At 43.7% G+C, this 21,984-nt stretch overlaps 1 protein-coding gene across 2 annotated transcripts in view; it reads left to right on the top strand.

The window, feature by feature from the left end:
• SETD5 (SET domain containing 5) overlaps positions 1 to 21,984 on the top strand; it is a 65,412-nt gene continuing 43,428 nt past the window's right edge. Inside the window, exon 1 of one of the 2 annotated variants that reach the window (XM_071439575.1) lies at positions 1 to 200. The gene's annotated coding sequence lies outside the window, so the exon portion shown is untranslated. The remainder of the gene's footprint in view (positions 201 to 21,984) is intronic. The other variant, XM_071439574.1, reaches the window with a different exon arrangement.

The following is a 21,984-nucleotide window of genomic DNA, read 5'->3' as shown; positions in this document are numbered from 1 at the left end:
GGCGCCCCTGGCGCCGGCGCCGGGGATCCCCGTGTACCCAGTGCCGTTTCCGCCCGGCCCGGGGAAAAGCCGCCGCTGCCGCCGGGGGAGGGGCCGCCGCTGCCGCGGCTGAGCGCTCGCTCTCGCCGGCTGCCCGGGACACGCCGTGGCGCCGAGCCGGGCCTGGTGCCGCGCAGGGGCCCGGGGAACGGGCCGGCCAGGTAGGCGCGGGCAGGCGGGAACCGGCCGTACCCGGCGGCGGGAGGGAACGCTGGGGCGGGCGGCTGGGCGGACGGCTGCGGGGGTTCCTGCGCGGCCCTCGGCCTGACGCTCTGCCCTGCGCTGCCTTGGCACCCCGGTCGGCAGCGCCCCGCCGTGCCCCGGGAGGCCCGGCCCGAGCTGACCCGGTCCGGCGCGGTGTGCGGGCATCATGGCGGGCCCGACGGTGCGCGGGCTCGGGACGCTGGCGGCCGGTGCAGTGCCAGGGCCGGAGTTGGGGCTGGAGCGGCCGTGGGGCTTTGTCGGTGAAGGCGAGCGGCGGGGAAGCCCCGCTGCAGCCCGGCCTTCTCCGCGCCCCCGTGTCCTCGCATTGTCCCGAGGGGCCGCGGGGGTCGTTGTCCGGCTCAGGGCAGCGTCCGGGCTGTGGCTGCCCGCCCCGAACCGCCGGCCCCTCCAGGCCTCGGTGGAGGCGGTGTTTGACCTGCATTTTCTGCTTTCTCATGGTGCCCGCGCGGCGCCTTCCTCCGTAACCCCCGCTCCCGGCGCCGGCGGCTGCAGCGCGGATCCTCCCGCATTTCCTTGCCCGTCACCGCGGCCGCCGCCGGCGCAGGGGGGGTTCCCCGCCGCGCTGCCCGCGCCCCGGCCCCGCTCCGACCCCCGACGGCACCGGCAAGGTCACTGTCGACCGGCGGCTCGTCCTTGGGTGCCGGTGACCGGAGTTCACCGCTGGGCCGAGTGGGGAAGCGGCGCCGGGCAGCGTCTCGCCGTCCCGGGGGAGGGAGAGAGGCGAGGCCGCGTGTGGCCCTGTGCAAGCGGGGGAAATGGGTGTAGCAGCGAGGGGGGGCTCGCAGCCCCTTCCGGCCGTGTCCTCGTGTTCCTCTGACACCAGCTGAGATCCTGGCTGCGCTGCTGGGGGGGCAGAGCGTGTTCTGCGGGGCTGGAGAGGTCACGGGGTGCTGCAGGGCTCCTGGGGCTGCTGCGGGCTCGGGCCATGATGTAATGAGAGCGTTGGGGGTACGGCGGGGGCGAATCTCTCTCCTTGGGTGAGGGAAGAACTTGATGTTGGTGTCTGATGGTGTGCTGGTACATTATGGATTTCAGGCAGTTGCCCCCACCCTGGCTGGGTGTTGCTGCCGGAATCTAAACCCAAAAAAGGAATTTCTTTTTTTTTTTTTTCAATAATCAGAGATTCCTCTTTTCACTTGTATAGGAAATACTAGGATTTCTTTTTTTCTTCTTCTTGTGGTTGACCCAGGAAGTCATCTTGTTGCTGGCATTCAGGGCTTTTTTTTGCTGTAGAGGTGCAGGGAGGAGGGTGTTGCTGTGCTCTGGATCCTGTGGGTAAGCGTTGAAGGCAGTGACAGCAGCTGCTGTTGGCTCTGGAGCTCTGGTTGCTATGAGAAAAGCTTCACTAGACTTGGCTGCTATCTCCAGGGAAGGACAGCAGAGCAGCCTCCATTAGTGTGGTGGTAGAGGGATGGCTCACTCATGTTCAGCAAAGGACTTTACTTTTTGGGCTGTTTCCACAGGCGTAAAGCAGGAGCAGGGATATGTTTTGGTCCTGTGGGACAAAAATGTCCAAGGTGGGTTTCACCACCGTTCTTGAGTTAATGGAATTGCAATAAAGTGTGGGTTGGAAGCCCCAAGTTACCCTCTCCACATATTTTGGTCTGTGTGAAAAGTAGGGCAGCAAGAATTGATATGATCTTCCTGTGAAGTGAAGGCTGCAGTTGTGTCTTTTTTGAACTCCAGTCTCCTTCCCAGCCAGTAACAGAGCCAGATGCTTTTCTTATTGTTTGTATGTCTCCTTCCTCCCCTCCCAGCGCCTGGGCCCCACTTGCCTTATTGACTGGAATTTCTGCTGTGTGCAGTGGGTGTGTGCAGCAGACACCAGCCTGCTAGTGCTGAGGAGGGATTTTCCATTCACAGACCAGGGAACTGTCAAAATAAAGTCCCGACTCAACTTTAGGACTGGAAACAAAAAGTGGGGAGAGGAGTTTTCCTCTACTGCAGAGTACAATTTATTCTCTGAGCTTCTTACGTGCTTTTATGTCAAAATGTATAGGAAATGTTGCTCTGTTGTGGAGCAGGGAGGTAAAACTCCTGTGGATAATGGGAAAGATTCCTCCCTTTCGGTTGACTCAAATGCTGGAAGGAACAGTTTGCAGGAGGCCATTTTTGACGTGACTCTGTATTGTGGAATCTGCCAGCTCCCATCCACACTCTGTCTGCCTGACTGCAATAGCTTCCTTTTTTTTTTTTTTTTTTTTTTTTTTTAAGGAAGAATGAGTGCCTTTCTTATCTGCTTAACTAACCATTTGGCACTGGCCCCTGTCTGTATGATATTGTGCTGTCGAGTTAGAGCTATCAGCATATTCCAGTTCGTTTGTTAGAGATGAAACTGTTAGTTGAAGTATGCAGCATGGGAATACATTAGCATTAGAAAACACTGCCATCTTTGTAAACTAACACCTATCATGGGGAGCCCCTTGCCCTGGCCTGAGTTACCCAACTCAGAATTACTGTGAGCTCGAAGCAAAAAATTCCAGGACCAGAATAATGTGAGAGATTAAATTATGCCCTTAAATCCACTTGACTGGCAGCAATCATGTGGTAGATGCCAAACTCTGAGTAGCTTTTATATTTGAGGATCTGTAGCACACAAATTGCCTCACAAGGTGGGGTGAGCAAGTTTTAACCCCCTTAAAACACATCAGTCTTTGGGGCTGGAGGTGTCATCTGCTGCCTAACCTGGAGTGACATGACACCAGTACTGAACTCTGAATTTTGTGAGTATGAAAACTGCTCCTTGTTTTAATGAAGTACAGAAAATGATCTTCATGGCCCTTTAGTCTTTGTTTACAGTCTCTCTGTAGGTTGTTTACAGTCTCTCTGTAGGTTATAATGGGAATTGGTCCATTGCCTCACATTCTGTTGGATAACTGGCACTGCTTTGACAAGGCCCTGGCTCTTCATTTTACTGTCAAATCCCAAGTGACCTGAAAGTAATATTCCTTAGCTAATGTTGTCTGATATTTCCCTACTGCAAGGTGGGGTGATGAAATCCCATGTACATTTGAATCACTTTTTAAAAGAGCCTCAGTTACTGCAAGATTTTATTCTAAAACAGGTCAAAGTTGAAAAAACACAGGAGAGGGATGGCATAGAACTGGAATCTCAGAACATGCAAAAGTTATGCTCTTTTTTTCTGGAGGGAGAAAACCCAACCAGCAATAATGGATTTAAATTTTCCAAATGTTCCTTGAAGTAAAAAAAAATAATTTTTCATTCAAAGTTCCAGGTGCAAAGTGTGCAAGGGAGAACTAAATGTGTGATGTCCCAGACATGTAATTTATTAATCTGTCCAGTCTGTGCTTTCTCCCATTTTGGATGACCAGACTTTTACAAACTTGTGTTGAATGATGTGATGAGATAAAAATGTTTCTATCTATTCTGGCAATATTAAAACAAACATAATGACTGTTCAGAGGTTTGAAAATTCAAAAATCATTGTTCTCATGACATTATTGCTGTATTACAAAAGCACATTTGTGTTTTTACTCTGGTGCTGCTTGTGTGTGTAACTCTGAAATTTTGCCAATGAAATGCTGTGTTGTGTGCAGTGTATGAGAAAGATTGCAATAGGCAAACTGTTCTTTATGTGTACAAGATGTAGTAGCAGTGCTTGAGTTGAAATGTTTAATGTGCTTAAGTGTATAGTGTGTAAGCTGTTAAGTCTCAGTTGCCCCTATGAAACTTCAGCTGCTATTTGATTTTAAAATAAAAATTGTGTTGTGTTTTACTTGTCTATTTAGTTTTTTTTTTCCCTCTTCCAAATTAAAAGAAAAATAGCTATGGGTATTACAGCTGTTAGAGATTCTACAGCCAGTCTTTGGCTCCCATGACCAACTTGTGGCAAGAGTTAGCACAGTAAGTTTGCACTTGCATTGTTAGGGAGGGGTTTGTATAAATCTGGCTTAGCCTAAACCTTTTGCTCATTTTGATCATGGAAAAAGCCCCAGACCATAATGCAGCAAGAGTTCAGCATTTTGAAACTGTGGGAGCTGAGATTTTTTTTTTCCATTTTTTCCTTTTAATTCCTTATTGAAGTTGCTTGGGGGATCTTGGTTAGGGTTGGTTTTTTTTCCACAGGATTTGCTATTTTGGTGGCAATTTTCCAGTATTCCTGTAGCAAATCAGCCGAGCTGCAGCCCCTGTCCCTGCTGAGCAGGGAGAATGTGCAGTGCTCCAGGCCTCCCTGCTGAGCTCACACAGGGGTGGGACTTGCTAAGCTGCTGAAATCGCAGCTAATGCCCGCTGAGCATGCTGAGAAACAGTTTTTCAACTGCTCCTAGTTTAAATTTTTTTTCTGTAATTAGCAAAGATGCTCTTTGTCTTGAAGGACGGTCTATGGGACAAATCAGGAGGTTCTGGTTCATCGTCCCCCTTCCCCCCTCCCGAGCCAATGGTGAAGTAGTATTTTCCTGTAACAAAAATAGCTAAAGAGATTTTTCCCTCACTTCAACTGATGAGTCTGAACTTGAAAAGCTGTAGCCCAAAAAAAGAAACCTTCAGCAAATAATAGTCTTATTGCTAGTTTCTGTTGCCACAAGTCCTATAGGAGCATCAATATGGTTCTTTAAATTGTAAATCTGCTTAATTCTGATCCTTAAATCTAATTTAAATGCTGAAACAAGTAGAACAAACTATATTTTAAATAATATATTTGAGAAATAAAGTATTTCTTGGTGAGTTTTATTTCCCTCCTGCCAGACATGCACAAACCCAAATTATTTTAATGAGCAATATGGGAAATATTCACCAAAGTGTACTGATGTACTCAGACTTAAAGGTGGAAAAATGTGGGAGGATTTGTCAGCGGTTTGAGTGGCAAGCTTTTAGTGAGCGGGAGAAGTAATTTCTTTTGTGGTCAGGAATCTAATAGTCTCACATTCACCAAACATGAAGAAAAAAGGGGGACTGAGAGAGAGGAACGTAGAAGAGTGGCATTGAGAAATGGTCAGGAATTTGACTTTTAGAGTGAAGTTCAGAAATGATCTGTTGTTTATGCTAAAGTGTAATCCTTATAAACTTGATAACGTAGACAGGTCTTGCATTCCTCCCTGAGGGTCACAGAAGGGCTAAGTTTAGCAAAGGGGAGGTATCCCAAACACTCAGATATATCTAGTTTTCAAGGCAGGAAACTTTTCTGTTTTCATCCTGTTCTAAACAAGCCTAGGGTTTGTTTTTTGGTGTTGTTTTGTTTTTTGTTTTTTTTTTTTTCATTTACAAGCAGCCTTTTGAGGCAGAATGTGAGTTAGCTTTAAAACCAAAATGCCCTAAAATATTTCAAAGTAATTTCATAGTAGAAAGGTCACGGTGCTTTTGATGTGTTCATATTTAGAACATGATTACAATTGCAATCATACACATTGACAAGAAGATATTGTCTGGATTTGGTAGCTGCTCATTTAGTGACTCAGGCCTATTCCTGTTGTCCTCACAGAACTCATACCAGAGTTTTCTTCTGCAGCCTTGCTGATTTATAGGACAAAATGTTTTCAGTGACCGTGCCAGCAACCTGGAAAACAGTTTGAAGTTCTTTCTGATACTTTCTTTCTTTCTTGACTTTAAAGCAAGCGGTTTGAAATGCAACTTGTTGATAGGGAAGGCGTGTGAGACCCTGCCACCGAACTTTTTAACATAACATGCCTGCTGCTACTGATTCAGTAAAGGAAAAAAAAAAAAAAAAGAGAAAAAGAGGATGCAGCTTGGAGTTTTAGTTCATTGGCATCAGATTATGTGGCCTCTTGGTTTTGCATGACTTTGAATCATGAAAATAAGTGGCAGAGAATTTTTGAGGATTATGTTGATGGTCTTATTTGGATAAGGAAGCCCACATAAGACAATATTGCTCACACTGTAGGACAGAAGTCGCTTCTGGGAGCAGAATATGGGAGGTGTGGAGGTTATAGCTGGTGGAAGGATAAGACCAGGAAGACTGAAACTTCTCATCACAGCTCCAGGTAGTGCAGAGAATGGGAACAGAGGCATATTTTTCAGTGTGGTCATGTTTCCCAGCGCTGCCTCTGCCCAAATTACATCTTTCTGGGAATGCTTTAAGTCAGATTTTAGGACTGGAACCCCTGCAGGATGCTGGTGTGGAAACTGCTGCCAAGGAGCAGTTCTCAACTGTTTTTATGGGAGACAGTGAGGAGGTGAGAACATATCCTTGCTTGTAGGCAGGAAGGAGTACACTGGGAAAAGTTTGAGAACCAGTGATTTGGGAAACTGAAGTGCCCTGGGGGTTCAACATGGAGCCCTTAAAATAGCATGCCTCAACCTGAGCTGCACTATCAATTTATAGATACTTGGAAGAGTGCACAAGCCTTTTGCATTTGTGTGGCCTTTAAAGACACTAAAACATCATTTGCTGTGTTTCAGTGGCATTGAATTTGAATAGCTTATAATGTTACAAGAATGCTTTCAGTAACGTGGCTGTAGATTAACTTTCACTACAGCTAAGATCTGGAAGCTTCCTGTATAAATACATCTGAAGTGAACCTTTGAAGAAAAGATGACTGCTTGATGGAGTTAAGTAGGCTCTGTCTGACTGCAGAAGAGACTGGCTTGCTGGTTCAGAGTTCTCTTGCAGTTTTATGAACTTAAGGATGTTGGGGTTTGAGATGGCCTGGAAGTTAAGAGGGAACAAGGATGCTTGCAGGGTGAAAGTCAGGTTCTGAGCTTGTCACAAACTCGCTTTGTTGTGCGGTTCTTCTAATTTCCACCTCAGGCTTTGCTTGTATATGGAAATTTGTGTGTTAAACTGGAATGGGTGTTCGTGACGCACAGTATATTCACTGTACAGCTTTGTGCAGGTTTTTGGTGCACAATTGTGTTCCTTGGCAGTTCAGGCTGACAGCCCTGTTCTTCCCAATGTCTCTTTTGCCTCTTTTCTGGCCCATGCCTGCCCCAGTAGTGAACTATTCAGGAAGATTACCATTCAGAAAACAAGTGCATTTCATTTTTGAAAGGAAGAGTTTTCTGCTGGCTTCTGCCTGAACTGCTTGACTGTGGGGTCAGGGTAGCACCAGTGCAGGGAGGGATGGGGAGGCTGCACTGAAGCCGTGCCAGCTGAAGTCAGCTTGAAACTATTGCAGAACTGCACCCTGCGAGCGAGGTTACTCCGGGTGAAGTTACACGAGACAGCTGAGCATATCCAACTGCTCTGCTGCTGAATGGGGGAAGTTTTGTTCCCCCTTGCTCTCTCACCCAACGGGGAGTTCTGCCTTTTTTGTCTGCCAGCTCTGGTTCCTGCTGGATTCCTTTCCTGAACTCCTCCAGCTTGCTAACCCAGCAGAAAGCTGTGTTGGGGTTATTTTATGTTTTGGGTTTTGCTGGATTATTTTTTGCCAAGATAGTGAACTGAACTGGCTCACTGAGAGACTTGTCAGGCATCCAGAGCCCTCACAAAATAAATAGGGGAGAGCATATGGGTGGAAGTGCAGAGGATGTGGTGGGGACCGGAGAAGGGGAACAGGGTCTCCGCCTTTCGGTGCCGCACCCAGCGTGGCCAGCTCAGGCTGTCCCCTGTAAGTTCACACTCCTCTGAAAGGAGAGTGAGCCACCATCCCTGCATGCTGACAAACCTGTGCCAGTCCCTGAGTTTGTGCCCTCGATCACTGTGTGTGGAGCGCTTTATTTAGACAAGCCCTTAGCTCCCTGCTTGAAAATTGGTGATGTAGTCTTGCCTTCATCTGTTCTTGTTTGTTTGAGAAGCTGGTCAGATGTGGGTTTTAATGTAGGCTTGATCTGTGATGGTGGAGAAGTGTTACAGCCTAAGCTTGGTGCTTAACTGTTTCAAACCAGCAAAATACTTTTGCAGAAAGTCAATACAGCTGAAAGCTGGAGTGATGGCTCATTTTGGAAGATGGAAAAAAGTTAATTAGTATAAAAATATTACTAATCTGTGTAAGTAAATGCACCACACAATGCTTCTTATATATTTTTTTTTTTTTTTTTTTTTTACCTTGGAATTAGAAAGTGTTTTGTATTTGCTTGCCAGTTGTTACGGGTAATGAAATATCAAGGTGGGCAGAAAATTATAAATTACTGAAGATACACTGTCAAATGTATAAAAAAAGATCATGGTGTGAATTCCATATAACTTCACTGAAAATAAATAAAGTATGACTGGAACAACACAAAAATGTAATTCAGCCAAGGTCAGTTGCAGCAGAAACTTCAATCCTATTTCTTTAATATGGAAAACTTGGTTATAGCGAATTTGAAATAAAGCAATTGTCTGTGCACACAGATCCTGTGTGCTGCTCTGTCTGCTCACTGCAAGCTGAGGCTTTGTCTCAAACCTAGTGAGACTACTTGGTCTAACAGAACTTGAGGCAGCATTTTGGCTGTTTGTGTTTGAATAAAGGTATTTAAATGTTAGCATGTCATGACATCTCCAAACGTGTATTGCTGTGCAAAAAAAATTCATGATGGGTGTGAGCAGTATGTCTCATAAGCAAGAAATCTCATCTGTTGCAAGGGTAATCTTTTATTTAATGAAAACATTTGCAAATAGCCCCAAATCAATCATTTTGCCATAAGAGAACCAAGCAGAGTGTATGTGCTGCCTTATCTTTACAGCGACAGCAGCTGTGAGGTTTTGCAGTGTGGAGCTGAACGCCCAGGTGAGCACTGGGTGATGTGTAAGGAGAGCTCTGGGGACTCCATCTGAGTGCTTTTGTCTGCTCCCCACCCATGCCCCAGGCTAAGGTCTCAGGCTTGGAACACATCATTTATCTGTGACAGGCTGGGCAGGAGGTGGAAAGTTATTCTAGGACGTTGCCTTTTGGGGTATGCCATCCCAAATCTGTCTCTTTAGATATGTCCCTTATCAGTAGGAAGATCTCTGCTGAGGTTAAAGCTGTGACTTGTGAGATAGGCAAAGGAAATACCTTAACTCTACCCTGCAGTGGTGCTGTTTGGAGGGGCTGTTTCTTGCCTGCTCTGCCTGAGGTGGGAGGCACTTGGATGCCCAAGTCCCAAGGCTGTTGGCATTCTTTCCACACCTGTGGAAATCACCATCAGTGCTGCTGAGAGTGGAGCTTGTTACCTTTCAGCTTAGCTCCTGAAACACTTGGAGCATGGTGTGCTCAAAGTCAAGAAGCTGAGCACAGAAGTGTTTGCATCTGACAACACAGGTTTGATCTCTGGTGGATTCTCTTTGGCCACTATATGTTCAAAGTATCTTTTATGAAATGTTCAGGTACAGAATTTGTAAGAAGATTAAAAACTCCCAAACTGGGGAAAGACTTTCCCCACAGGCTGCCATGGAACAACACAAGAGTTGAAATTGATGTGTCACAGTTCCTGTTTCCTGCTCCAGCATTTCTAAGTCTTACATGTGCAGACAGCAGTAATAAATTAATAAAGAATAAAGCACTAGCATGTTCTAAAAGTGAGACTATGCATTGAAACCTGCAGTCATTAGTTAAGCCTCTCTTGGATGCAGCTTGGGACTGTCAGCTTGAAGCTGGTCAGCAGAAATTTGTTGAATCACACGTGGAAAGAGAATCCCAGGGAAAATGAAATGGGATGTTCAAATGTTCATCTAAGTTCCATGGTTTTTGCAGAACTGTATGAAAGTGTAACCAGGTTCCTCTCCGTGAAATCCTTCACTTGAAAATTTTTTTTAACAGTTTTTAAACAGTGTCGCACAGCAGAGATGGATGGGGAGCAGGCTGTTCCTGTAAGCAAAGTTTGTAGCTTTCTGTTGCTCTTCCAGTGTCAGAGTTTAGGCGTCATTCCTTTTTCTGAGTAATAGTGAAGCAGTCTGTTCCCATGAGAGTCACTGGGCTGAGGCAATACTTGAAAGGAATTCTAAAATTTTCGGTTTCACATGAAGAGAAGGTTGTGAAGGAGGAAAAAAGTAGCTTTGACACATATTTTAAAAATTTTGGAAACTTTTTGCTGAAGTTGTTGAGAGATGGTTTTACTGAAATGGTACATGATTTTAAAATGTAGAAATTTGTCTTAAACAATTGGACTTTCTATGAAATTATGTTAGTACTGAAAAGGTATCATTTAGCTTAGGTTAAAAGCTCTGCAGTTACACTGATCATTGCTGATTTTTGAAGTCTGACGCTTCCCTCCCAGGATATGTGTGTGGGTCCTTAGCTTTTACTGACCAGGAATCGAACATGTGAAATGGCCAGTGGCTGAAATGTTTTTCATCCTGAAAGTTCAAGATGAAATGCTGGCAAGATGAAGGGCCCCCACACCTGTTCTGCTTACAGCTAGATACAGCCCTGGCTTTCATGTCTAGAAACATTGTATGTGACATCTCAGGAGTGGTATTTTAATTTTACTGGTAAAAATATTAAGGCACAAAAAAGGACTTGCATAGGACATCTTATAAGCAGTGTGGATGTACTACATATTTGGTTTGGGGGTGTTTTTGGCTTTTGGTCTAGTGGTGCTAATTGCAGTTTTAGGTGGCTCTCTCACCCACACCAGTCATCACCTCTGCCTACATGTCCATGTTCTGTAGTGTTGTGTTCCTTCTCTATGTACCTTCACTTTCTTTCAGTAAAGCTGTCAGTGGTTTTAATATTGCTGTTAGTAGGTGTGGTGGGGAGTGCATTGCGTAGTGGATACAGGTGAAAACATCTGTGTGAGTTGATGATGGGGAAGCATGGTAGTATGAGCCAGGGTGTTTTCCCTGTCTGTTTTCACTAGTTTTGTAATGCTCCAAGGTAGTTTGGGTTATGAACAATGCTGCTACTGATTTGTAGCCACAGGACTGATAAGCTATGTAAAGGGGCCTTCAGAGTACTTTGGCAAACTGTGTTTGGATATGTAGTGTGCACAAAATCTATATATCTGCATTACTCAGGAAGATAATTCTTGTCTGTGCTGTTTTCCTTCTGTGTTTAGATCATTCTCCTATCCAACTCTTACCCAGCTGAGGTCTCAATAGTTCTCAGTTTTTCCATAATGACAAAATCAAATTAGCCCTATGAGTGGTGCATGTGAAATTCCTTTTGGTTAAAGCACATTGCCCTGAATATTTCCAGGCTGTTTTGTTTTTTTTCTTGTGAGAATTCAACGTCTTGTGTTTGAAAGAGAAAGGAGAAAAGATGCAGATGAGGAAATGCTGTTGTTTAAGGTACAGGGAGGAACAAGTAACTTGTTTCTAGAACATAATCTGTCCAGCTGTGACTTAGTCATCTTCAGTCTTACATAAAATGCATCCAGTCTAAATAGTTGAGCATCTCCCTCCTGAATGCGGCAAACCTTTTATGCCTGTGTGAAGATATGAAGCTGTAACAGGCGCAAGGCATCATCTTAGGAGTACCTTCATACTTGGGAACCTGCAGCATCCATCATACTGTCAAGCCTCATTTACTCATGTGATGGGGTTTTTTTTATTTTATTCTGTTCCACATTTTTTTCAAGCTTAGAGAGATTCCTTGCTGTTGGCAGAGAATACAGCACTAATAATTCCAGACAGGAGAGCAGAGAACGTAACGTGAGAACAGGGGTGACTCTTGAATCAGACTGAAGGTTTTGTTCGTCTGTGACAGGGCCAAAAATTGATGTTTGAGGAAGAATGTAAGGTGAGGAGATCACAGGATCTTGGCTAATGTTACTAATTTCAGTGTAGTAGTTCCTGCTGTTACATTACATGCAGCCCTGCTCTTAGTCACTGGGATTTCACATAGCTGTTCTTCAAGGAAAGGGGGATAACTTGACATTATGAAATGCTTTTATATGGATAAATGTGTTTCCACACAGGTCCTTTGTTTATATAATTATGGAGGTTTTGGAGGGGTGGGGGAGATTTTTCTTAGTGACAAGCAGGAACTTGTAAGCTTTGTAGGAACTGGCATGTGTGAGTTGAGAGATATTCTGTGCTAGTTAAGGGATGATGGACAGCCTTGTTTAGGTAGGCAAGAAAACTGATGTTGTACAGCAGCAACACTGCTGAGTGTGTTGTTAAATAAATGTATTGATAAAGAGAGATGTTGATAAATCTTATGACTGTGGACATGGAAGATGACTTTTAAAATTCTGTCAATACATTTCCCATTAATACACATTTCATGAAACTGGGGAAGCTGGCATCTTCAGTCACATATGTATGCAAGGGAAGGTCTCCTCAGGAGGGGTACTTGGAGCTGTGCTTCACTTGGGTAGTTGTAGCCATTCTTCAAAGGCTTCTGAGAAAGTGTTTGATGTAGTTTTAGTTCTAAAATAAAAGTTCTACAGTTTTTTTTTCATAAGAACTACAGATACACTGTGCTCACTGTGAAGACTTAATAGCTTGGGTTGATGCTGCTTGGGGACCTCAAGGCTGCAGTGCATTGCATGATTTTTGTGGTAAATCCATATACTGTTTTTCAGGCTGTGCTTGACAAACATGGCCTAGCTCTCATGTAAACTGCAATGCCAAGTGTAAAAATGACTAGGTGAGATTTTCCATTCTTTGTTAGGTGGAAAGTCAGATCATCAGAAGGTTATTTTTTGCCTTAAAATACATAGTTACGCAAAGACTTAGTGACCCTGGAGGAGAAATGAGCAATGCCCTGAGCAACTGATCCAAGTTGGCCCCTGCTTTGGGGGTAGGGAGACAGTGTTTCAGTCAGTTTAACTTTCAGTGGTCCCTTCAAATCTGGATTATTCAGTGGTTGAGTGCAAGACTGGGTGTAGGAGGTCTGGGGGGACATGCCCGTTTTAGGTGGAGAGGGCAAAAGATGGGAGGAAGAAGGCCATACTCTGATACTGGAAATGTTTGTGCTGGAGAAATTGCATTAACAGTGGAGACCTGAAATATCTGAGACTGGAACTTGGCAAGGACACACCTAGCTTTATAGATGTTTGTGAGATGAAATCAGATTTTAATTCACTGTTCTTTAGATTCTTTTTATCTACATAGCATAAAATATTTGATGATTCTTGATCACTAGAGAGGTACTAGTGGGTAATAAAGTATATTTAGGGATCTCTGAATTGTTTTGCCACATTTCAACCAAAGATGTGAATGCATCCAGATGCAAGGTGATGCATTTGTTATCAAAACAGCAGACCCACCTATAAATTGTGAAACAGCGTCTTGAAAAGCAGTAGCTCAAAGGGCTTTAAGGTCTTTACAGCTTGTTGCCTCTACATTGTACTTGGGCCATTATTTTATTTAAAAGTGTTAATGTGATTCCTGGACATATTGAAGAGGAGGGGGAAAAAGTGGGGGAAAGGAATGTGAGGCAAAATAAGTAATCTTATAAACACAGCAGTGTTGAGACTGATACTGGAATTGAATTTTGGTTTCCATGCTTCAAGAAGAATGCCAGTGTATTAGGAGAGAATTCAAAGGACAGCTGCAGAAATGATCCAGGGACTGGAAAATAAGCCTCATGATGTGAGGTTTAAAGGAGCTCAACTTACTCAGCTTATTGAAAAGACAATTGAGAGAGGACTTGATCTTTCTGTAAAAGGACTTGTGAGATTTGCTGACAAAGACATAGCAATATCAACTGAGGTTAGACAAATTCAATTTTGAAGTACAGTTTCTTCGCAATGATAGTAATTAAACATCAGATTTGTTTACAGACAAGGGGAAAGGAGCAAACATTCATATTAGTCTTTTACGAAAGGCCCAACTTAGTTATTTTTGGAGAAAATACATTGCAATTTATTTTTTAAAATTATGATAATATGCCTTTCCTGACACTGGGGTTTAAGAATCTTTGGAGATTTTGTGCCATGATCAGTTGGTGCAAGTTCAGGTACATGAATTTGCAGTCACAGCCAAGATCGTGAAATTAAGATGAATTTAGAGGAGAAATAGTTAAGCTGGTGCTAGAATACTGCCTTGCATAACACACATGAGATGTGAAGGGAACTCTGAAATTTAATGCTTTGTGGTCTGCATCACTGGAACGCAGCTCTTTCCCATACTGTATTTCTTCAGATGTTTAAGATACGGTTAAGGCTTTCTGAAAGCCCCTACAGAGAAGCCCTGATATAACTGTGTACACTCACGGTATTCAGATGAGCATTCCTGCATTCCGGTTGGCCGCAGCAGAAGTCTGTAAATCTTTCTCATCCTTTTTTAGAAACAGTATGAAAAAAATTGCACAATGGCAATATGATTATAATTCTTCTGATAGTAAGCACAAACTCTCCTGGTAGGTTTCATTCTTAAATGAATGTAGGATATTATCTATCTCTCAAGTTAACTGGACTTGTTCATAAAGTTTATTTATGTTTGAAACAAATAATTGTAAGAAGTGGTGTTCTGATGGCACTTGTTTGCTGGTTTTCATGCTGTCCAAATGAGAGTACTTTAGCAATTCTACTTGTCCATCACATTGTAAATTCACCTGGGGAATCGAGTGACTCAGTTTGGTAATGGCTCCAGATCATGCTTCTACTTTTTATTTGCAGTTGTGCATTGCATTCCACCACTCCCTTGATGGCTGCCAAGTTTCTGTATTTCCATAGATTACCTTGTTCCAGATGCCTTTGCAGACATGCAGAGCTCTTAAATTCCCTGCTGGTAGCTCTCAAAATCTGCTGCTTTGTGCAGGTGGAGCTCTCGCGGTTGGTTCTGCCTGAGTGCATGCTCGTCCTTGCCTGTGCAGAGGAGGACCTTGAGCTACCTGGGCTGCTCTTTTCTCCTGTGTGGCTGCATTCCTGCCTCTCCTCTCTTCCTCCTCCAGGTCCAGTAAGGGAGGAGCCCCATTGCTGTCACCTCTGCAGCTGTGCAGTAAGAAAATGCTTCTATGTCCTATGGAAGAAAAGGCAGCTGAACGTTTTTCTGAACATTTTCTATCAATTTGTCACATAAATTGTGCTGTTTCTGAGGTGGGAAAGAAGTTGTCTGGCAGCTGGAAGTTTCCTTGCTTAGGGCTAGAGGGATAGCAAACTGCAGGAACGTGTTGGGGCACTACACAGCACAAAGCAAAGACCTCCAGCTTTGAGATCAAGTGCAGCAACCCCTGCTACTCACCTTGTCCAGACAGCCCTGTCTGCCTTAACCTGCAGGAGCAGCTTGCAGGAAAAAGTCACAGCTGCACACAAAAGAGGTTGTGAGGGCTCAGTTTAAGAGTAGGGAAATCTGCTTCTTCCTTGTCTTCCCTCTCAGATGTGTCACTGTCCCCCTCTCCACAGCATCACGAGGCTGATGGAGAGGACCTGCTGGAGAAGGGCTGTCAGTCTGTTCAGCCTGAGCAACTTTTCTCATTTCAACCTCTTTGTTTCATCCTGTGGTTGTACATATATGTGCTTAGTTGCATTTATGATAATCATGAAAAATACCCTGAATGTATTACTCTGCTCATAATTCAACATTCAAAAAAGATGGAGGTAGCAGATAGCATTACAAGGATGTATTACAGAACCACTCACTCAGCATGGCTTTCGTGTGAGCTTTAGGTGAGCACTCTTGGCCAACTGTTTGATGTCAATGCTCCTGTGTTACCACCCACAAGCAGTTAAGGTGGTTGTTGGTGTGCTGTGCTCTTCTCAAAGGAAGAAATTACTAATTTATGTCCAAGTCATCAGAAATAAGTCAGGTTTAAGTGATTTCTGTCTTTTTTCAGTCACTGGTTGCAGGTGTTTGACTGCTCATTTCTGGTCATCTGCATTTACTTTGAAAATGTGTTCAACTGGATTATCTGCTTTTTATCTTGTTAATAAAAAAAATGGGCTATTCAAAAAAGTGATCATGGCTCTCAGCACTGTCTCGCCAAGCTTTGCATTTCTTGCCAGCAGTTAGGAAGTAGGTATTTGGGAGTTTCCTGAATAAGCATTACACCTTTTTCTCTGCAATTGTAAGAGCAAGTCTGTGATTATATTATATTATATGTTTCACAAAAAAAACATACCAAAGTGACTTTTAAAAATTTATATTCCTTAAATCTGGTTGGGCCAATGTATTGCTGGCTACTGTCTTATTCTGTAAATCTGACTACTGGGTGAACATCCTCTCTTCATGGAGGATCCAACATGCAGAGGTGAGGCATGCTGAGTCAGTAGTACCTGCATTTTGGGACCAGTGCATATCTTACCAGTGCCAAAATACCATATAATGTGAGATGCAACTCATCCAGAAAAGTGAAACATGATAAAGAACATCTCTTGGACACTGTTCAGCATCATTGAGTGGCTGGAAGCCCCAGAAGGGGAGCTAAGGGTTTTTGGCTGATGCTGCCTTTGGGCCTCATGAGTGCTCTCCACCACTGTCCTACTGACTCAGTCTGCTCTCTAACAGGTTTTGGGCTGGGAAAAGCACATTTGCCAGAAATATGTGAATTTGCTAGGGGTCCCAGAACCATCTTACATGACCATGAGTGCAACTGGGCACCAGGTCCTGGGCATGTGCTACAGTTGGTGATGTCTCCTAGAAAAATGTCCCTGAGACGGCGATGTGGGGGGACAGTGCAGTGGGCTGAGTCTTGAAACGTATCTCAACGTGGGAATATTGCCAAAATCCTGTAAAATTCACTCGATTTTAATGCCTAACAGTGATTATGTAGCTCGGTAATGGATCTTACTCTTGCCATGTGCAGCATGGGTTGCAGGTGAATTTTGTCACCCGATTTCTCACTCGAGGCCCATCAGACAGACTGGTGTTTGTGGAACGTGGCTCAAGAGCGTTACACAAGCCTGGAGTAACTTCCTTACAACACGGAGAAAAATGTATTTGCATGATATCGAGCCCAGGTGCAAGGCTGCAAAACTTGCCAGTCACAAACCACAGAGGCCCGGTTGGAGCTGGAATGGCACTCGGTGATGCTTTGGGCAGGGGCGAAGGGTCAAAACGAGTCCTGTAATGGAAAGCAGGGCTGAACCTTCGCGTGGGAGCTGCGGCTCCATAATTGCCACACTGTGTGATGTTGCCATGGCTGCCTGGGCAGTCCCTGCGTGGTTTCCTGATGTGTGAGAGCAGGCCGAGGCTGCCGGCGAGCGCAGAGCTGCCCTACGTGTTTGGGGAGCTCAGGCGTGCGCTGGCAAGCCGCGGTGATGGGAGGATCCCTGTGTGGGAGATTGGAGGCTTTGAGCTCAGTCTTTTCCCCATCTCTTCCCTCCCAACAGATCAGAGAACAGGCTGTGATTTTTGCAGGACTTTAAAACATCCTTTTTTTTTTTTTTTTTTTTTTACTTCTTTCTCTCCATTGCAAAGTTCTTCATTCTGCCTTAAGCCGGGGTCGTGCTAGGAGCGAGGCTGCAGTGTGAAATGGAGAATCCTAAGGGCACGAAGGAAGGCCTGGGGGGGCTTGCCGGGCCTGGGGGACTCTGGCATGTTTTGATCCCAGAGCCTATGGCTGCCTTGCCATCTGCATAGCCTGTGAATAGTTTTCTCTGGCACAGACCTTGTTCCTTAGTGTTGCATCATCTCTGGGAGAAAGGCCAGGTCCGGAGCCCCAGCACAAAGGCTTTCTGAAGCCGATGAAGCTTGTTCTGTGTGCGGAGCGTCTCTCTCCTTCCTGTCGTCCTTTCCATGAGATTCCTGAAGCGGCCTCCGTCCGACAGCCCCCTCGTCAACAGCTGCTTTTTCTCCGCCGCTTCCTGCACACCTGGCTGATGCAACGTCTGCCTTGGAAGCGCTGCCGGAGCCTCCTCTGAAGCTGGGTTGTTTGCCCCGGCGGGGAGTGGCCGGGCAGGCAGCCCTGTCACGTGGAGGCCCTAAATAGATGTATAAAGGACGTACAGCGAGACCTCGAGGCACAGGCAGAGAGTATTTAGTGGGATTATGCAGAAATCTTTTTTCCGATACTGGGACTGGAGGTTGCAGTCCTACTCCTGGCAACTTGTTAGTGGTTAGGCTTCCACTGGTTGTAAGTTCAGGATACTGCTCTGTGCCAGTAAATCCTGCTGATTCCCCTTCTATATTCAGCGACTTCCCGTGACTCTGGACTGTCTGAATTCTCATGGGAACTGTAATTCTCTGGCTTTGGATTTGATCCTAGTTATTGCCCTTTATTGCTGAGTTTCCCCCTGACCTTGCATGTGGTACAGGCTTTTCTCTCTGAAATACCTTCAAAACGCAATTTCAGGGTCTAAAGGTTTTTTCTTTTTGTGGGGGGGGGGGTTGTCTAACAAGCTTTTAAATTTAAGGTTTGTCTGCTTAGGAAAGTTTAATAGTTGCATGCATGAAACCATTCATGTGAATACTATTGCATCCACAAGCAACAAAATTTAGAACAAGGAAGCACTTTGGTCTGCTGAGATTGAACCAATGTTATTTACATTATTTAAATGAATCTTGAGTCTTACTTGATCTGTAGCAGTTTTCTGGTGTAGGCAGGTCACTTAAAACCTGAAAACAGGGATATATATGGACAAGGTGTGGTGGACTGAGCAGTGGTGTTTCCAATATTGCTGTTCATTGTTATCAGCCCCATTGAAGAAACTGATTGCCCCTAGAACAGTGTCTAAATGGGAATATATATTTTACCTGTTTCTGCTTTTAGTCCAGTCTTCTTGGCATCAGCTGCAATTGATAAGACATGGCAGTGTTTCCTTCCTGCCACCTGTTTTGGCAAAGACTTAGAGGAGACGGTCGCAGCAGTAACATCAGCTGCCACAGCTGGATTCACTGGAGGTTGGTTGTCAAACTCTTAATCTCAGAGTATCTGTTCTGAACCTTTTTGTTTGCATTTTTGTGACATACAGGCATTTGACTGTTCTCCTTCACCTCATGGGAAAAGAGAGCAGCAACCTCACAGTATAGGACCAGCATAGCAATTAGGATGTGTTCCCTGCACTGCAGAATAGTTTTGCCCCATGACTGTTACAAAATCAAAAGTTTGTGGAACTGGAAGAGAAAAGGGATATTTTTCCTCTCTCCTATTCCATGTACTTTAGTAGTTTCTGTGTCTACAACTGTGGTGTCTTATATGTAATCCTTTTTTTCTCTTGTATTACTATATATTTTCCAGAAAATAGTAGAGAACTGTATTTGCAAAAATAAAATGTAATAAATATAATAAAATATACTAAATTTAAAAATACAATTTTAAATGCTTCATTATTAGAATAATTTGTCACCTTCACCAGCAGCTTGGAATGCTGTGAGATAGAGCCACTGTAAAGTAATGTTTTTAGCATAGAAAGGGGTTCTTTTTGAGTCTGGGATTTTTCTGAATTTCTCCACTATTTCTGTTATTAATTTAATTTTATTTTGATGATTTCAGATTTTCATAGTGTTGTGATGTTTTCTTGAAGACTTCCTCTGTTTATGACCCTTAAAGTTATGTGGGCTTTAATATGACGTTCCTGGTTGGGATAGTCCTTTTTGCATTGCATTGTTGTCATGCCTCTAAAACATTGTCTGTGTCACCTGCTCAGCACACTGTGTGTGCAGACCATGCAGATGCTGCCAGGTCCCTTCTCATCAGTGTGGGGTGCAGGCAAAGTTCCCTGGCGTGTGCCTGCCACCTCTGTATAAGCATACCTCAGAATAATTTGGTCTGCCATGGATCACTGCTACTCTGTAATTTGCTTCTGCTTTCTAATACGTCATTTTTATGGAATTATCCTTATGAATGACTCTTCAACCAATTTACAATCAATAGAAATTAAACTTTACAGTAAGGTTCTGTGATGCAAATTGGATGTTTTAAGAAAGTCCAAACAAACCCTTGTCTGGCATCTTTACCTCTGGAGCATATTGAACGGTCAAGGATGTGAATGAATAGTCCAGGACAAAGTATTTCTGGAGGCAAAGTCTTACCTGCCCTTTTTTTTGTCTCTTACTAAATTTCTCTTCTATTTTTTATCATAGTAGGTGAATTCTTTAATGATTTCAAAAGAAAAACAGGATTTTGTTTTGGTTTGCATAATATATTGACTGCTAAAGCAGCAGCAAAGTTTTGAGGTTATTCTTTTTGCTTTTCAAAGTAATTTCTGCAGTCTTGGGTCAGTTGCTAAGAGTACTTGACTATGCATTTTGTAATTTCTCTCCTTGGTTTAATTTCTATCAGTTGCTCTCTCATTATTTTTAGTCCCTTAAGGTGTAGTTCACAGAGGAGTTTAACTAAAATTGATGTTTCCTTCATGAGATAAAACGATGGAATTGTGTGGATGGATATTGTGAAAATTGCCTTAAAATGGCTTAAACATAGTTTAATTTTTTTATTAAATTTACTTACTTTCCACCTGTTTCCAAATTTTATCAAAATCAGTTTAACTTGCTTGTACCTCAATTTTAATAATGGCTTACATAGCCTTCCCTGAACAACTTTATCATGCTGACGTTGGCTAAGTAGGTGTATGCATAAACATGTGTTGAGGTAGTGTGTAGTGCTTTCACAGACCACTTCAAGAATAATGGGAATTGTTAATATGATTTCATATCTTGTAGGGAACAACTTGACTGATGCATGGGCCCATGGATACCAAAAGCATTTTTAATCATCCATATTCTAAAAGCAGTAGTCTTGCTATTCCCTGATCTTTGACTCCAGCTCTTGTGAGTGTGATGAGCAGGAACAGCTCTCACTGGGTTCTTGCTTTTTGACATTTTACAATTTTAAAATGCTGTTATTCTTGTTGTAAGAGCTTGTCGGTGTTTTTTCAAGGTTTTCTAGATTCCAGAGAGCAAAATGAACTCTGAACCAAATATGTACATATAAGCATTTCTTTTTGCATATGGTTGGATACATATAAACCAGGGGACAATTTTGAGAAAGGCCTAAGACAAATAAATCTTTAACCATTGTGCTGTACTTGTCAATAATTTGGTTATCACGGTATACATAGCTAGTAATGAATTCCAGTGTTGCCTGTTACTTTGATCCTTCCTGTTGTAGACCAGGACTGAGTTCTCCCAGACCCCGTGGGATGGGATTGCTGTCTTGCTTTGTCAGCCCACCAGCAGATGATGTATGGATCTAATGATAATAGTGAATACTTATATCAGTATTTCATTCTTTGAAACTGGCACAGTTGTTTCCTTGCTGCTTAGTGAACCCAGCTTGTTTTCAGAGCGGAGCTAAGCATTCATATTGGTTGATTGAGGCACAATTCAAGTACTTTTAGCAATCTGTTTCACAGTCAGTTGGAGCTAAATGATCTAAGGCTTTAGCTGCTCTGCCCCTATGTCTGTGTAGATGTCCTTATAGAACAACATGTCTGAAATTCAGGGAATTTGATGCATTTTTTTGACCTAACTGTTAAATACAGAAAACCTTGATCTGTTTCTGTTTGCTCTAAAGGTGCTTTCCCTTCTGTTAAGGATCTGACCTTGACATGAGGTTTGTGCATGTACAGGGAGTGCTTGATTGGACTCAGGTGGACTGTGCACATATTTGAGTGGCACTGGCTGATGAGAGGACTATTTCACATGGTAATGGAAGCTGTTCCTGTTTACATTAGATGTCCCATAGATTTTGATTATTCTGAAATTTCCAGGGGAAAAGATGAATGATGAAAATCTAAGATGCTAACACTTGTTACACTGCTCCACATGCCAAGTGATTTGCCACTGGTGCAGATGACAGTGTAAGTATGAACTCATGAGACCTTGCTGTTTCTGTCCCAAATGAGGCTGGCTGAGAGGATGCCAAAGAAGGCTGCATGGCAGAGCTGCTATTACCAGTTTTCCACAAGCTCTGCACTGACCTGTGGCAGTGTGAGGTGCAGGAGAAGAAAGTGCTTTGAATTTGATATGACTGGTAGTGGCGTGGGAGCTTAAAAAATCTGCAACTTATTATACACAGAGCTCATCCTTTGTAGGTGACTTACAGGCCCATTGCTGAGCATAGAGATGATGGT

The sequence above is a fragment of the Agelaius tricolor genome, unplaced genomic scaffold (assembly GCF_023055355.1).
Source record: "Agelaius tricolor isolate 1412-34295 unplaced genomic scaffold, bAgeTri1.0.p SCAF_14, whole genome shotgun sequence".
Classification (NCBI taxonomy): Eukaryota; Metazoa; Chordata; class Aves; order Passeriformes; family Icteridae; genus Agelaius; species Agelaius tricolor.
Note: the sequence above shows the minus strand (reverse complement) of the source record. Positions and strands in the feature narration are given on the sequence as shown.